Raw genomic sequence first — 19,109 nt, 5'->3', positions numbered from 1 at the left:
TTTGGGCCAGCGGGGATTTCTCTGAAACCGGGCCCAAACGATACCTTATGATACCCTAAAACTCTGCTTAAAATTTTAGCTTGAGTATACGCACGGTTTTTGAGAAATGAGGGGGCAAAGTTGCCAAATCGCCATCATTCTGGACATCATTTCTACAGCAAAAAGACGGGGAAAATGGACGAAAAAGTTACACCTTTGATGGGTTTCGCCTGTGAATGTTCTTATTCGGCCCCCGTGCATATTGCTGTGTTCAGTTTCAAAAATTTTGGTCGCACAGTGGTCCAAAATGGGGAGAAATCGTCGACAAATCATTATTCTTTGTCAAATTTTTAAAAATGGAAATAAAATTGTCGGTCTGCTGCAGTTTTCATGACTAACAATGTTCTTATCGGTCCTCAACGCATGAAATTGTGTTCAGCTTCACAAATTTACATCGCACAGTGGTCAAAAATGGGGGAATTAGTGGACAAATTAAGATCCTCTGTGAAACTTTTTAAAAATGAGGTGAAACTGTTGGTCCCGTGTAGAGTTTAGATCCCGGAAAAATTCTTGTATTTAATTTCTTTTTTTAATTATTAATGCATGTCAGACCGTATTGTTTATGGAACGTTATTATAGAATAGACTTTGTAGCATTATCTCAATAAAATATGCAAACTTTCAGAAATTTAAAAAAAAGGAAAAATGGAGAGAAAAAATTAAAAAAGATTTAAACAGCCCAAAAAAGAATTTAAAGAATTTTTCCGGGATCTAAACTCTACTGGGGACCAACAGTTTCACTTCATTTTTAAAAAGTTTCACAGAGGATCTTAATTTGTCCACTAATTCCCGCATTTCTGACCACTGTGCAATGTCAATTTGTGAAGCTGAACAAAATTTCATGCATTGAGGACCGATAAGAACATTGTTAGCCATGAAAACTGCAACAGACCGACAATTTTATTTCCATTTTTAAAAATTTGACAAAGAATAATGATTTGTCGACGATTTCTCCCCATTTTGGACCACTGTGCGACCAAAATTTTTGAAACTGAACACAGCTATATGCACGGGGGCCGAGTAAGAACATTCACAGCCAAAACCCATCAAAGGTGTAACTTTTTCGTCCATTTTTCCCGTATTTTTGCTGTAGAAATGCTGTCCAGAATGATGGCGATTTGGCAACGTTGCCCCCTCATTTCTCAAAAACCGTGCGTATACTCAAGCTAAAATTTTAAGCAGAGTTTTAGGGTATCATACGGTATCGTTTGGGCCCGGTTTCAGAGAAATCCCCGCTGGCCCAAATTGTGCCAAAAAACGGTCGTTTTTGGCGTCCCTCTTTAATTTAATTGTTGACAAATTCATTGTTTTTGTGTATTAAACACGGGAAGGTGCATTTCTCGTGACGGAAATTGCCCGCGAGTTTAAGGTCACAGCCGTAATGTCTGACTAATGGATTAATTATTTCAATGATGCCAATCACATGCTATTAATTGGTTAAACGTTTATAAAGTTAATTGTTACAAAGGGATAATCGCAAATCACACGACAGTTGGATTGCATTTTGCGAAAAGGAACCAAAAACATTCCAATGTTGGTAGGATTGTGCAACTTGACATTTATCGCAATTGTGTTTATTTTCGTCTTGAATTTATAGTTTATTGGGAGGGAAGATAAAACTTGAAAATGCAATCCAATGGATCGCACATAAATCGGATTGCATTTTGCAATAAAGAACCACTATCTCTGGCTCTTCCATAAAAAGCGCCTTTTGGCGTAGGAAAACAATGGCATATATGCTGTTCCTTAATTGAGCCAGAAATAGTGGTTCCTTATTACAAAATGTGGTCCAATTTTTCACGGGTACCATTCATTGTGCGACATTTCACAGATTATTCATAATGGAACTTTACGCCAAAAGTTCAGTTACGCTTTTTCGATCTTGTCAGCTTGATATATAGCTCCTTTCAACTTAGGTTAAGATACCGTCTCAGAATCGATCTTTTCTCCTGAATCTGAGCGGAATTGCGAGTTCTGACCTCGCGCCTTCAATTATGCAGATACAACACGGACATTCATCAAACACGAATAGTTGCATCTCTGCGCCGTCATCAACGCGCGTTATGAATACTGATACGAAGAGAAAAGTTCTTAACGGATGGGCGTTACTTTTTCTCGCCCCCGCTGCCTCGGGAATAGCTTCCACAAGGAAATCTAGTTGATAACTTTTCCTTGAAGAAAACAGAGGAGGCTCAATTCAATCAAGATCCCTCTACACATGATGACAAGCCGCGCATGGAAGACGGAGGAGTAAACTTGTTGAGGTGTTTTGGGGTTCACAGCCTGGAATAGGATTCATTAGTCCAAAAAGGGACACGCGGAGAATACTGATGATCTTCACGAAAAAAGGTGACAGAACTAATGCCCTGGCGGTATTGCGAAGATTACGTCACACAGGGGGCAAAGAGAACACAGAAAATCTTATGATCATCAGATTTCGATGAAGCGTTTAGGGCACCTGACACTCAAAAGATACAGTTTCGTATTCCATACAGCCTTTTGTGGAGATTTCAGCGTCGATGTTTTAACAAGCGGAATGAGAGTAATAATATCTAATCAATATGAGTACCACCGCGTAAAATACAGGCTGCCCCGACAGTCCGTACCCCCTCTTAAAAGCTTTCCTAATTAAGCTTTGGAACCGAAAATTGGAAGATGCTTCTAGGTCGGAAAATCCCTTGGAGGAAATTCTGTTAACAGTTTACAATCGTTTGTACTGATTTTCATATTCGATTACAAGAATCGGTTGGGGCGTTTAACATTTTGTTACCTTCGGAGGAAAAAGATTCAGACGAGAGACTCACTGGAAATCGAGAACAATTTTCAGACAGTAATCAACAAGCTTTTTTCGGTTTTTAGAATATGTGTGCAGGTCTCATGAATATTCGCAAAGAAACAAGAGGAGAAACAAGACAAACTTCCTAGCTGAGCCCCTTTGTCTATCGTTCTTTGACTCTGGCGTTTAAACAACAAGGATTACTTCCGAAGGAACAAAAGGAAATGATTTCCAACACCTCCTCCTGAGATCGTAGTTGCCGGCCTGCTCGAATAATATTCACGTCTCGATGCGACAAAGGAGATGACCCTGAGACCTTCCCTCATAACTTGCGCTGGAGGAGTTTTCCTGCGAAAGGGCACGCTGCTTATCACAAAGAAGCGACTGCGATCTCGGCAGTCGCGGTGTTGTGTGGGCGTAAAAAGTATCCTTTGTAAGTGGCTCTCTGTAGCAAACCGAAAATTCAAATCGAGAACATCCGCTCCGGGCGAGCCGCGTACTTCTTCATCGAGTCAACGCAACGCAGCCGAATAGTGCCCCCGTATATAGGGAAGTTTCTTTGATCTTACATCCAACGTTGCCATGTTGCCTCGGCTCTGAAGTATCATTGGAAATATAGTACGTGAAATTGAATCCAAGATCGTAGCATTCAACACACGCCAAGCCGTCGCAACGTATCTCCGTCTCAAATTACATTCAGTACACTCGAAATAAGCGTTAATTTAACCATCATCGTCAAACCGATTATTTTCCAAAACACGTGAGCGCCAATCTCTATTTCGGTGGTAGAGGGGTTGTTTTCTCTTCGTTTGCTCTGGTATAATCAATCGTGTCTGATTTCAAAATAGCTTTCTAAAAGAACGTACATTTTTTGGAATTCGAAGATTGTCAACAAAGCGAATGAAACGGGTTTTCTTGTTTTTTTTTTTTTTTTTTCCGCATTCGCAATTTTCGCGCTTACGTGATTTGGAAAAAATCGGTTCAATTACAATTAATTATTTATTTACAAACAACTGCAGATGATTTCTTGATTCGTGCAAAAACGATAATCTCGATGTTGACTTTGCTTTTCCCATTGCCTTCATAATATATTAATCGCTTTAAAAGCCCCTTCCCCGCCCTTCCTGATTTGTATTGGTCGTTAGACTAGAGACCTAGAGACGCTGGAGACCAGATGACGCTAGACGATGCAGGAACAGGACCAACAGCAAGTCCGGCTATCCTGGCGCAGTTCACTCCGCGTGGACCGCACCAATTGAAAACGCCTTCAATTACACTAGATACTGTGCAACACACTCAAGTTAAAATAGTTGTATCACGAGATGAAACCCAACTCCAATGGAATCACTCGATCTCTGAATGCCGTACCATGCTTTTACTGAAAAATTTTGTCGTGAGATACTGTTTTGACTTAAAGCGTCGGTTTTCGTCAACACAATGTGATTTTTTATTCAGTTTTTTGAGTTAAAGAAACGTCGTTTTGGTATCGTTTTTTTCACTTAAACTTAACGATGACGAACGACGCTTTTGTAACAGAAAAAAACTGATGTTGAGTTGAATTTGCACGGATTAGTTAAGAACACCACATTTGTCGACAAGAAACGATTCTTTAAGGGAAAATAATATATCAAGAAAATTTTTACCAGTATTGACTGGACATTAAAAGGAGTGTTTCGTGTACAATTGGAATGTGCATGCGAAATAGACCTCCTCAAACAATAAAACTTACAAGCTATACAAGAACAAAGAGCCAATGCTGGGCAAATATTTCTTCGCTTACGTGAACATGGTATTAAGGTATGAAGATGATACATGTAGGGATTTTGAGTGATTGAGTGGGCTTGCAGAGATTAACAAATCCTTATAGGTAAACAAACGGCATGACATGCATGACCGCACGTCACGTTGGCTACAATATAATCAGGTTTTCCGCACTGCCACACTGCCCGGCAGGTGTAGAAAAAAAGATAATAAACTAGACAAAACTCATCGATACACTCTGTTTTGTCACGTAGAGACAGTTAAAAACGGCAATTCTTGCGTATCATTAGATTTTGCCTTCATATTTGGATTGCATTTAGCAAGTAGGAACCTAGAGCGTTCCAATGTCGCTAAGATTGTACAACATTTTTTACCTTGAAAATATAGACGTCATCTAACAAGTTTATCTATACTACCAATAAACTATAAATTCAAGACGAAAATTAACTTTGTAAATTCAATTTAATGCATGATTTCAGTAATTTTACTGCAAAGAATGTAAGTTGCACAATCCTAGCAACGCTGAAATGCTCTTGGTTCTTTTTTGAAAAATGTAATCCATTTATTATGGGATGTTCCCTTCACATAGGTATGACACTCCTTCCTTTAGATATTCCACCACAGGTTCTAAATGAAAGAGGGCCCGTGAAAGCACTCTTTTGAGGAAGAGAGTGTTATGAGGTTTGCAAGTGGATGTTAAAAGTTCCGGTGCATTTAGTGATCTTTGAGATGAAAAAAGTGTAGCGGAAGCACATGAAAACGTAAGAAAATACAAAAAACACGGTAACGAGGAACGAGGAATGCATCCAAAACGAGAAATGCTTTCAGACTGATCGGAGACTGCGAGGCGGCAGCTTGAGATTTTTCCGTTAGGGCGCGGAATAAGGGGAGTTAGAGAACTCCTTTTTTTAGAGAATCATACGTCTCGACAGTCACCATATGATGGACTTTGAAAACCCATCGTTTGAAGCACAAACTGATTCATACTCGGTTTTCTTGGCATTGAAAACGACTTGAAATTGCATTAAAGAATGCTCTTGCATCCCTCACAAAATCTAGGAGTGCCAGCTCTGTCGTGCTAAGGAAAAATGCCGTAGGAACTTTTAGACGTTGCCAGATTTACTTCAATAAAAACGAAATTTTCTCGGAGAATTGGGAACATTTGACTTCAATTTTTTCAAATAATTTTGTTGGCCATTTGATCTAAAATAACTGAAAATTTCGAGGGGAAAACATGACTAACTTTCTTAGAAAATCAATGGTTTATCTGGAGAAATTTGGCAACTCTGGAATGTTGATACGGCGTTTTTCCTCAGCACGGCAGAGCTGGACCCCCTACTTCAGAGCCCCAGCTTCGAGGCGGAGAGTCCAGAGGCCAAAGCGAGAGTTTCGCCGGTCAAATGTCTTTTATCAAGCCGATTAAACTCGAGAGATATGAATAAATAATTCTAGTGGCGGGGAAAAAGATGCTATGGAGTGGCTGTCTACCACTTAAAATACACGGGCAAGCCCGACATGAGTACGAAGGCAAATCGCGGTTAATGGACCGCTGCACTGGCCCGAGAGCCTCCTCAACGTTCCCTCTATTGTGGCCGGACTTCGGCGCTTTCAATGGTCCCAAAGACGTACGAATAGCGCTCAAAAGCATGTGCTCCGCCGTCGTGCTACTAATACTGCCGTGCTGAGAAAAAACACCGAATATAAATCTGAATTTTGCCATATTCGCGATCGGAAAAGATTTATTTTCGAGAAAAGTTATGAAAATTTTTCCTTGAAAATTTCAGATATTTCAGATCGAACTCCGCACCAAATATTCCGAAAGGCAGGAACAGATATACTCGCAAATTTAGTCGAAAATTTGTGATTTTTCAAAGGAAATTTGGCGACGTCTGAAGTCTCATACGGCGGTTCTCCTTCGCACGGAGGAAGTTGATATTCTCCCTCTCGGATAACATAACCCTTCAGCTGTGGCGCCGCGCTAAGGGAAAACACCGTATGCAAATCTAATTTCTGCCGTATTTACTCCCGGAAAAGATTTATTATCGAGATAAGTTACGAATATTTTTCCTTGAAATTTTCAGACACTTTAGATCAAACCACGAAAAAAAAAATTCTGAAAAATGGAGCGGAAGGTTTGAGAAATTAGCTCAGAAACTTGGTAATTTGTCAAAGGAAATCTATGATTTTTTCGTAGGACGAAGGAATTCGATATTATACCTGTCGAATAACATAACACTTAAGCTGAGGCGCCATGCTAAGGAAAGACGCACTGGAAAAAAAACACATTGGATCTAGAGTCCAGACTCTTGAAAACATTGACAGGAAAAAGGACTCTTGATTCAATCAACTTTAAGCTTAAATCGAAAGGAAATCCGCCCAAATTAAGAGGCTTGGTTCTTGATTTAAGCTTAAATCTGTTTAATCATGAGTATTTTTTCTTATCGATGTTTTTAAGAGTCTGGACTCTAGATCCAATTTTTTTTTTTCCAGTGCGGCGTACGTGAAATCCTAAATTTTGCCCTATTTACTCTCCAAAAAGATTTAATTCCAAGAAAATGTACTAATAACTTTGTTTGAAATATACAGACATTTTATATCAGACTTTGGACATAATTTTCTGAGGATTGGAGATTGAAATATTGAGAAATTCATCAGATATTAGATTAGATCAAACTACGGACAAAACTTTCTGAAAAAAAAAATGGAATATAAACATTGAGAATATTGCTCGGATATTGGATTAGATCAAACTACGGACAAAATTTCCTGAAAAATTGGAACAGCAATATTGAAAAATTGGCTCGGAAGTGGGGCAATATGTCAAAGGAAATCGGGCAACATCTGATGTATACGTCGTTTTTCCTCGGGACGAAAGGAAGTCGATATTCTCCCTCTCAAATAACATAACCCTTCCGCTGAGACGTGGCGCGCGATTCGCCGACGCCCCCGCGTTCTGACCTTCCTCCCGATCGACGATTTCTCTTCGCCGAGCGGTATTAGGGAAAAAAGCTCACATTTCACAGATTCGAGAATAATCAGATCAAGTTTTTCATGAGGTCGCTGTATCTGTTCCGTTCAGGGTAGGACTCCAGCTCGGGTCTCGGTGTTTTGCAACTGCATCGCGATTTAGCGTTGCCACGTACGACACTTGAGCAGTTCTGCCGTGCTAGGGAAAAACGCCGTATGAGCCTCCAGGCGTTGCCAAATTTCCTCTAATATAATACGAATTTATTGGGGAAATTGTAAATACTTTTCTTCCAATTTTTCGGACCATTTTTTTCGCAATTTAATCTGATTTTTTTGCAAAATTTAAGGAAAAACATTCATACATTTCGTTAAAAATACATGTTAAATCCGAGGCAATTTGGTAACTCTCGGATGTTCATACGGCGTTCTTCCTTAGCACGGCAGAGTGCACGGCAGAGTTCACGGCAGTTCCGGGATCCCGGCGAATGAGACGCAAGTTTCATCTGGAAACAGCGATAAAGTGGCGGAGGATAGACAGTTACGTCTACTCTATGCGTGGCAACAGATTGCGATGTTGAACGATTGAATGAGAAATGGGACATTGTTTTAAATCAATCACCATAATTTGTCCGGTGGTGTTTGGTACCGTTAAAAGGCGCGACACGCAGAGCGCCAGGAAGACAGAAAAATTCAATTACTATTCGGACCCCTAAAATTGACATAAATCTTGTCAAATTGCTTTTTAGTGCGAAAAGTTGTGATATTAGAATAATTAAGGTTGAGAAATGCAATGTAACTTCTAGGGTTTTATATTTTGCTAACTCCGGCTGTAGAAAAAATAAGAACATGCAATTGATATTTGGTCACCTGATTGAAATACATTATGTCAAATTGCTTTTTTGTGCGAGAATTTGTATTATCAAAATAATCGGGTTGCATTTTGAAAAGGAACTGAGAGCATTCCGATGTCGCTAAGATTGTGCAACTTTTTTCACCTTGCGAATACATATAAACTGATGATCTAGACGAGTTTTATCTCTACTCTCAATGAACTGAAAATTCAAGACAAAAATTACATCAGTAAAGTTGATTTTTTTTTGCATGATTCAGTGATTGTATTGCAAAAAATGTAAGTTGCACAATTCTTTCAACATTGGAATGCTCTTGGTTCCTTCTCGCAAAATGCAATCCAATTCAGCTGAAAGAAATACAATTAAACGTCCAAAGCTCTGATTATTCTAGACTCCGACTGAAGCAAAAGCAAATCCAGGACAAGCTGCGCGTCGATTTTGGAAAATTCGGTGGGAAGCAATGGAATCCGATAAAAATTAACTAACATGAACTTCGAAAAAAAAATATTGAAAAAATTACTAATCGATCATAAGTCTCGAGTTCACTATTGCGACTTCACCAAGTCGAAGAAACATCGATGGTCGAATACTGAGAGTCTTAGTCCGCATTGTAATTACAACCCTATGAATACATTTATATTATACGGCGTCAAGTCATTATGTCGTAGGCGATTAAAAGTCACCGGCAGTTCGCAAGCGAAAAGTGATGAATATGAAATCATGGAATTCAGAAATGAAGAGAAAAGAGATACTCACAATTTTATTTCTTCACTACTGGCGTACTCGAGTCAGGTTGTGGTGAAATGCGCGACTTTAGCTGGGTTTAGGTCGAAAAGGCAACTGAACTACCGCCCCTAACGAACTTTTTCGGCATTTTTGACGAAATTCATGAAATTCAAATTAAGAGGTGGATTACTTTTAGCGGGTCAGCTCTTCTGTTAACCCACCCTGAAGTTTTCTGAATAGAGCCAAACCGGCACTACCTAGTGCCCGTTAGTTTCGTGGCAGATCAGCGAAACAACACATGAAATGTGTCATTCAATAATATTTCTAGTTTCCCTAAGCTCTTTTCTTCCAAAAATTTCTTGTGCCGTTTCATTGTTAGGCAAAATGTTTCTACTGATCTGGGCGTTTCCTTGGAAATTATACAACCACCTAGCGCGACACAAAAAAAAGAAGAAAAATAAGTTAAAAAAGATAAAAAATCAAGAGCAGAACTCACATAATTTACCTCATCTATGAAGACTTCAAAATATAGAAAACTGTGACTTTAGTACACATACGCACCTTAATTGTGACTTCAATCATTTTGATATTTGCCATACGTGTTGTATATGAACCAACAGAGGAGAATAAAGACTGACACGGATACAAACCACGCGTCAATGAACACGGTTCGCTGTATGACTTCATAAAATATGACAACTCTGCCGCAAAACGAAGACAACTCCGCTCATAAATCAAAATTATTTACACTCCGCACCTTTCTCTGACCCATTTATTTCCCTTTGCGTTTAAATTCAATTTCTTTTTTTACCCGTCATTCAAAGCTCGAGAGTTCCTACGGAAATGAACGTTTGATTTGCTCTATAAATTTGGATCCTGAAACCGAGCGAACGATATCTATTTCACTGCCGAGCGCTCATTTTTCATTCATAGCTCTTTCCAGCGCTTATTATCGAGTGATTGCATGAATACCTTCCGCTATACCAACAGAAATCTGTTCGGTCTATTATAGCCGTTAGTTACCCGTCGGTCAAATTGGTAAATTGGTATTTACGATTGGCGTTAACTCGGTTAGCTGCCCGATCAAAGACCACATTACAAATTCGAAAATAAAAAGGATTCGAGATCAAAGGATGAAGCCTCATTTGTCCGTAATTGACCTGATTCGAACAGTCTTTGCTCGATGGAAATTGGAGATGAAATGACGAGAAGTATTTTACTAACCACGATTTTCCGTTTGAGAAGCTCACTTTTAGTGACCAATATGCTTTCTTATCCGCTCGATGAATTGCGATGAATATTTTCTTTACTATAATTGGACGTATTTCTGCCAAACGGAATTAAGTGCATTAAGACATGACCCCTGAGACCCATAAGAATATATGCATAACAGGGCTCACGTCATAATGCACATAGTTCCGTTTGGCAGAAATACGTCCAATTGTTGATTTCTCAATCGCATGTATAAGATAGAGATATGTATTATACACAGACACGGAAATGTACACGCCATGGGCTAATTTTGAATGTTGTTGAAAGTTCCAGTATTTCATTAATTTATTCTTATTTTTTTCCCTTTGTTTTAAATCAATTTACGTTAACTTTTTAACCAAAGCTATTAATGAATCACCGTATTACTGAATCTTACTCTTTTCACCAAAAAACCGATGTTGATAAACTTTAAAAGCTGTATCTGGACACCTAAAATGTTAGAATTGATTTTCCACCGTGAAAACCCCTGGAAGGTCTTTCGAGCTGCTTTCATGTTTCACTGCTGACAAGATTAAACTGCTTCCGCGGTTAAACAAAGGGATTATATCATGTGGCTGAAAAGCTGCCGCTGTCACCAACTTCGTGGTGAATAATCAGCATTGAGTACAAGTATTTGGTTAATCGCACGCACCTGAAGGAGGATTACATCAATAATAGGAGGTTGAGTCTGAGTGAATTTCACCCGTAAATGTTGCAACACTCACTCCGATGGTAAAATCGGCTGACAGTATGGGTAACGAAGTGAGAAAGTGCACTTCCAATTATGCCGTGACACAAAAAAACTTCAAACGGACAAAACAAAAACAAAAACGGAAAAACATCCGACGAGCGAAAGTTTGCGAAAAGTTTCAATTATACTTTCACGAACGCCGGACTGTGCCACGATTCTATTGTGATTAAAAATTATTGTCCAACTTTCCGAGTGCTCTGAAGTTTTTTCAACGGTCGAATGTCACGTAGAGAGCATTTGAAGTTAAAAATTTAAATCCAGTAGAAGAGACCGCAAGACTCAGCGTGAGAACTGTCAGCTTCTGGTTTCAGAAAAGAATTATTCATCATGGAGTTGCGATTTTACCCCGCGAATTTTTTGCACCTAACGGACATAGACTCTGTATCGTCGCCGGTTGTTCCATTAGTTATTCTCACATTTTCAGTGTCTATTTGCAGTTGATTCAGCTTTTCGCGATCCAGTGTGGCTTTTTCATGATCCCATGAATAGATCAATATACTCCCCTGCGGGCCGATTATTGAAACTGATAGACAAAGCAATAGACAAAGACGACAAAAAGGATTTGGAGGGATCCTATTGGTGGAAACGGGTGGTTGTAATGGACAAAGGAGGTAGGTAATAGACTAACTAACGGCAACCCACGAGAGACCCGACGGTTAGTCCATCATTTTCCCCCTTAGTCTATGAGAACCACCTATGTCAACCAATAGGATCGCTCCATACTCCCTATGTCATCTTTGTCTATCGCTTTGTCTATCAGTTTCAATAATCGGCCCGCAGCGCTGCGTTTTAAACGTACTTTCTCACCGTTCGGATCGGACTGCGCCCAACAGAAAAGAACCAAGAAACATTAGCTATTGCCAAATTAAACTGGGCTAAGCGTATTCTTTTGAACATTTTAAGGAAATTGTTTCGTACTATGCGGAACATTCTTTAAAATTTACACAAAAATAAGCACATCCGTTTCCGATTAAAATATTTATAACAATAGCTACTGTAGCTTAGTTCCTTTCTGGTCAACGCGGTCCAATTCATCGACGTACCACAGTAACAGAAAATCTTGGAAACTGGTCTTCATCATTACCTGGTCTTACGTTTAATTATGTTTCATTGGACCGTTGTTTGTCTTCTTCCATATTTGGGGAGACAATTTAGTGACCTGCTACATTTGGATACACGACCTATGTCTGAAACGCAAATAAAATTCACCATCTAGGCATAGCCGACTGATTTCCAACGATTTCTATACAGGGTGATCCAAAAGTCCCTTCCACCCCCTCTAACTTTTTACCTAATTGAGGTAGAGATTTGAAACTTGGGGGATATTCCTAAGTCAAAGGGAGCTACTTTTTGGCCCCCCTAAAATTTTCAGGGGGCCCCCCTTGGGGGGAGGGGCAACGGCCCCCAACTTTTAATTTTCAAATGGGAAGACCCCCCCCCCCTTTGTGATAGCTCGTTCGAAAGAGCATAAAAAAAGAAAACTTTTCGCGCAAACCCGAAGTCAATATCTCAAACCGTTTCAAAATGGCGGCCGGTTAAAGTTCAAAATGGCCGAAAATTCACACCGGTTATTTGTCGATGGATTTGCGCGAAAATCAGTTTGTAGGGGTATTTTGACACGAGAAAAACGAATTTGACGTTAGATTTTAAAAAAAAACCGAAATTTCCAAAATGGCCGCCGCTTAAAGTTCAAAATGACCAAAAATTGATTTTTTTTAGAAATCTAAGTTAAAATTTGTTTATCTTATGCCAAAATACTCTCAAATTCCAAGTTTTAGGCAAATCCATCAGTAAAAAACCGAGGTGACAATTTTCGGCCATTTTAAACTTTAACCGGCGGCCATTTTGGAAATTTTGGTTTTTTTTTTTAAATCTAACGTCAAATTCGTTTTTCTCGTGTCAAAATACCCCTACAAACCGATTTTCGCGCAAATCCATCGACAAATAACCGGTGTGAATTTTCGGCCATTTTGAACTTTAACCGGCCGCCATTTTGAAACGGTTTGAGATATTGACTTCGGGTTTGCGCGAAAAGTTTTCTTTTTTTATGCTCTTTCGAACGAGCTATCACAAAGGGGGGGGTCTTCCCATTTGAAAATTAAAAGTTGGGGGCCGTTGCCCCTCCCCCCAAGGGGGGCTCTCTGAAAATTTTAGGGGGGCCAAAAAGTAGCGTCCTTTGACCTAGGAATATCCCCCAAGTTTCAAATCTCTACCTCAATTAGGTGAAAAGTTAGAGGGGGTGGAAGGGACTTTTGGATCACCCTGTATATATCAGACTTCGGTCTCAAATTGAAAGTTCAACTTTAAGTTTTGCATTCAAACGTGAAGAAACGAACAGTTGGTCGGAACCTCATTCTTCTTGTCAAACTGTTTAGCGTGAACGGAACATTTGGACTGAGTTAAGCAGAAAGGAACCAACCCACATTTTGGAAAAAATTGAGTTATGAGTGGTTTTGAACTCAACCACTTCTCTACTATCTATCGCCAAAAATTCAAAGTTTTTGTTGGAGCAAATTTTGCAGAAATTGAACTTGAAGATTAACTTTTACATTGAGTCTTATGCAGGAGCTAAACTTTAAGCCTCTTTTTCTCGGTTCGATCCCGATGTGGCTTGGTTCCTTTCTGTTTAACTCCGTCCATTTAAAGTTGTACGGCGATGGGCGAATATTTTGAGTCTGGTGGAGGTGGATGATGACCCTGTAAATGAGGATTTAATTTCATTTAATGATCATGCTCCAGAAATATTTTAATTAAGAAGTAAGGAATCTAGGCGAATCTGCAGAGCATGTTGAGGCGAAAAATGAGAGCGCATTGCTACGGCACGGAGGCAGTGCAGCCAATTTTCTCGCTAGAGACTACGTTAAACAAGATTCCCGTAGAAAAATGCACGGCTCCAACCGTTTGTAGGAGAAAAACATCAAAGCCATCCAGGATGCATTACTTTCGCTTGAAGTGAGCGAAAAGTACGCATGAGCTTTGAAAATTATTCTACCAGTATACATATTATTTCACAATAAGCCCCGCTTGAACGATCACGAACAAAAAAGTTCCTCTGAGAAAGGAAATTCGGGTCTGGAATACAAGCTAGTCAGCATTCGTGCGATCCCAGAGCTTAGCGAGAATCGTAAAGATGGCTTAAAATCTAATTGAAAATGGAAAAAAGGGATAATAAAGGGCGAAAACACGGGAAGAAGAGGCAGGGGCGAGATAACGTATTAGCGAGGGGGGGGGGGGGGGGGGCTAGGAGCGAGAGATCAAGAGAGAGAACATTACTCTCCTTGCGTAGTCCAGTGGTGCCCAATAAAAACTGTTCTCCTGCAATTGACCAAGGACAAGAAATCCTAAAATGGACCAAATGAAAAACAAGCGGGAAAGCTCTAATATGTTTGCATTAGAGAAAAGGTCAGCTATTTTAAATGTAGGCGCGCGTTTTTATAAGTTCCCCGAAGAAGATGAGCAACGCAGAGTGAAAGAGCACGCATCACCAGAATTTAACTATCAATTTTGAGAAAAGTTCACTACCACTAAAAAAATATATTAATTAAAACTGATTAATTATTGTCCTCCGCTCTTTGACATCAGAAGCTATAAATAAAGGTAACACTGGAAAAAAACACATTGGTTCTAGAGTCCAGACTCTCGAAAACATTGACAAGAAAAAGGAGTCTTGATTCAATCAGATTTAAGCTTAAATCAAAAGGAAATCCGCTCAAATTAAGAGGCTTCGTACTTGATTTAAGCTTAAATCTGATTGAATCAAGAGTATTTTTTCTTGTCGATGTTTTTAAGAGTCTGGACTCTGGATCCAATGTGTCTTTTTCCAGTGTATAACAGATAAGTCTATTCTAAATATGTGAGGCCCCTTTGCCGCCCCTACCCGACATCTTGTTTTTGAGCCAGTGCGCCATGCCATTTAAACGCATTGCCACTAGAATGCTAGAATTCTATAGGCAAGACGAAATAATAAAGCGCTCCCTTTTGGTTGAGCGCTTAAAAAGAAAATCTGCTAGTAAGATTGTGGGGGGAAAGCGGCCACCATGAATGGATTAGCAGCTGTTTCGAATGAAAGTCAACCTAGTGCGCCACCAAAACTGACCCAAAAATTTGGTAGTCTGTAACATGGACCTGTAAGTCTATTTGGGGAAAGGAAAAAAAATTGCCGGGAGGAAATTAATTGATAAATATTCCAAAACTAATCTGGTAGTCTATAAACATAGACTAAGTCTATTGAGCAGAGGCATAAAAAAAAAAGTGCCGGTAGGAAATCAATGGAAAAATATCCCAATAAAAGAGCAGGTCTGCGCAAGCTGAAACTTCTGTCTCCGGTAAAAAGATAGCTGCAGCCCGCACGCCCGGTAAATCGCTCCAATTGAATCAACGTCGGGTCCCGCAACAAGTCGAAACTCATCTTCCATTCATCAAAAGAGAAGTTCTGCGATTGAAGTCCCTTTGTTTTCAGCGTTTCTCCGAGGAAGTCCACCCAATTCGTCCACGAAAACAAAAACAATCATTGGTGCGGCAATGTCAAAGGTTGATACAGAGGCCCCCCCCCCTCCCTTAAATATTTTCCGTGAGCATTGCAACACTGAACTTAATTCGGAATTTGTATCTGAAGGTCCTAATGGAATGTAGTACATCAAGTCCCTTGATAGAGCCTTAGATACGCGGATTAAGACCTTCTTGTACGGATCCAGGGGACAAACTGAAAAATCAAAATACATAAGAAACACTCAAGCTCCCGATATAGGAAAATAAAATTGCACAGAAACTCAATTATATGTATCTTGCCCCCCACCCAAAAAAAACCCCTCCCAAAATTCAAATACGTTAAAGAACCTGGGGGACCCAGTGGCAGAAGCGCTTAGAGGCTATAGCAGATCTTAGAGGGAACTTTTGAAATAGAATAATACACGAAATTAGAAAAAAAAAGTGACTTGAAGGCAGAAATAAAAGGCAAGTCGCCGAGAAAGCTCATTGAGAGGCACCTGCGGTTCGATTGTTAAATCGAAATCGATTTAACAATCGGATAACAGGATAATGGATAACAGGGTTGCCAAAGAATAAAGGAAATTCCTTGACATTTCCCTGACACATTTTGGTGAATTTCCCTGACAATTAAAGATGTGACGGATGATTAATAAGGCATAATTGAAAATAGTTTTTAGGCAAAATGTGATGTTCGAAACCTCAAACCCATTCTACAAAGCAAATGAAGGTGATTTAGCAAATTTTCCCTGTACTGACATTTTCGTCGTTTTGGTCATTTTCCCTGACATTTCCCAGTTTTCCCTGACTTTTTAAAATTCCCCGACATTTACCGGGTCTCTCCGACTTTTTAAAATTACCTGAAATTTCCCGGGTTTTCCTGACTTTTTAAAATTCCCTGACATTTCCCGGGTTTCTCTGACTTTTTAAAATTCCCTGACATTTCCCGGTTTTCCCTGACAGCGGCAACCCTGCTATAAAAAGCATGGCCAAGATGGGGATTTTCCGATCAAACTCATTCGATAACGACTCAAGAATCGACCCGAGGAATCCTCTGCTGCTCAATAAAATTCTTTTTTTTTTGGTAGCATGCGTCAAACGATTCTAGAGTGAGCTTGAAATGAGGAAAAATCGGTTGGAAGTGAGAGAACTTAACGCCAAGTTTGTAAGGCTGTAGGAATCGTCCCGGTCGCGGGCGACAAGAGAGTTAAGCATATTTACTCTACGATAAGATTGCAAACGGACGTGTATAGCTATCGATCGGGAACGGGACGAAAATAGTTTTTCCTCAATGAAACGGTGCAACCGAAATGAAGCCCCTGAATTCTGAAACTGTTTTCCTCCGCTTGATATTTGACATTTGCTAACATTTTCACTGACTTAAATGGAATAAAAACTTTTCCGTTAAATAGCTGTAAGTTTACGAGATTACATTCAAATTGGTACGGAAAGTGCTTACGATTTCCGGAATCACCGATAAAGAAACGAGCAGGGTGAAGTTTTTGAGCACTTCGATGGACCGGTGAGCATTATCAACGCCGGAATTTCATTTCGAGCATTTGAATTGCATTGGAAATTCAGGATGCGAAGTTCTAACAGCGGGTGTTTTTCTCTTCCTACGCCCAGAGCTCCAAGGCATAACATCCGTGAGATATCGATATATGTTAGAATCTGACTGTGCGTGGCAGGCAGCCCTTCTTTCATAATCAAAATTCTTTCTTTCCGTGGGCACAAAGGGTCCAAATTGGAATTCCTCGAACTTAAATACAGTTTATCAGCGAAACAAGAAAATATTTTGATACCCAAAGCCATTCCTGCCGGACTTGAAAGTTCAGCTTTATAAGAGAAGTCAAGAGATGCGCATTGTTTTATTCTCGTTCCGACTCCTTGTTTCCGGGATTGGAGATTAAAGCAAGAGAGAGCGTTCTGTGAATCACGTCCTCTTAAAATGTCGCGACTTAAAAAACGAGCAATCATGTTTGTGACATGACCAAATCCAATCGCTCTCTTCGTTGCGGAGAATGATCAAAATCGGTTCATACAAGACGGCCAGCTCCGATGTAGAGTGTTCTGTCATTCCAAAACACTGATGAATCATCCACGAACTCTGAAGTCACCACTTGAAGTATTTTTGTGTCAAGAATAGGTCGCGCCCTTTTTGCTACGAATCAAACAAGTCAATTTCTTCGATTGCCTACTATTTTGAATTTCTGACAACCTCTAATAAGGGTGTTCGGCCCGGGTATTTTGTTTGGAAGAACCGATTCTCAGAGCATAATTACGTACGGGAGTGAGGTCTGGCAATGGACCACTAGACAAGGTGCGAATTTAAGCAATCTGATACATGTTTCTTAACCAGAATTTCACGTAGAACACGATTGACGCAACGAATATTAATGAAACGAACTCCTAACGAAGATATTAACGTTTTTACTTCACATTGGTTACGAGGAATTTGAACTGCCCGCTCACAAGAAACTCAAAGCTCTACGTGAGTCAAACCGTGCACTACAACGGTTTCAGCAATCTTCTCAATCGAGCAATGTTCATTTCCCACCATTTGTTGTTCAAATTATAATAATTTGCTATAGCTGAGCCAAAGCGTCAAAATTGAGGTTGTCAGATTTTAATATAGCAGAGACTGTCATGATAACGTTTAGCGCGCGATGTGAATCACGTAGAGTGTTGAGTTTTCGTGAGCGGGTTGTTTGAATTTACGCATCAAGAATCATTAAATATCTTCGTAAGGAGTTAATTTCGGTAATTTTCGTTGTGCGCGCCGTGTTTTACGTGAAATTTTGTTTAAGAAACATGTATCAAAATGCTGAAATTCGTACCCTGTCTAGTGGTCTATTGAAGAAAAGATCTGAGGATATCTTACGGGCAACCGAAATGGACTTTTGGCGAAGGTCTGCAGGGATCTCGCGGAGAGAGCGCGTTCGTGATGAACGAGTGCGTGAGATAATGGGAGTTGAGAAAGATATTGTGCACGATATCAAAACCAGGCAGCTGGTTTGGTATGGACACGTGCGGAGAATGGCAGATAGTCGGTTGCACAGAAAGGTATTTGATTGGGTTCCTCCCGGAAGAAGGCGGCGTGGGCGTCCAGTAAAAGGTTGGCGGGAGATCAGACGGTGTAATCTGCCCGATGATTTGTGGAAGGATCGATTCCGATGGCGATTTGGAGTCGCAGAGCGCTCTAGTGCGCTGAGTTAGCGGCTTGTTATGTATGTAGAACCGATGCTCCCGGTTCGCATTACTCCTCTTGAAAGTACTGATATGTATCCTGACAGTGGCGAGGCGTGCTTTGCGGTAAATCGATTGATCTACCATTTAAACCTAGGGAAAAGGATCGATAAACAGGGTGTTCGCAACGAACACCTTAATGATCGATCATTTACAATAGCTTCAAATGGGAAAATATTGATAATGGATTCCACCGATGCGATCCAGGTTTGATCCGAGAGGCTGGCGACTGGTTTTTAACTACGTGACAGCTTTTC

General features: G+C 40.0%; 1 protein-coding gene across 1 annotated transcript in view; it reads left to right on the top strand.

Moving 5' to 3' along the window:
- Window positions 1–19,109, top strand: part of LOC109033011 (uncharacterized) — a 63,436-nt gene that overhangs the window by 23,910 nt on the left and 20,417 nt on the right. The gene's annotated exons all lie outside the window — the stretch shown is intronic.

This window comes from Bemisia tabaci, chromosome 3, assembly GCF_918797505.1.
Source record: "Bemisia tabaci chromosome 3, PGI_BMITA_v3".
Classification (NCBI taxonomy): Eukaryota; Metazoa; Arthropoda; class Insecta; order Hemiptera; family Aleyrodidae; genus Bemisia; species Bemisia tabaci.
This window is presented reverse-complemented; position numbering and strand designations above follow the sequence as displayed.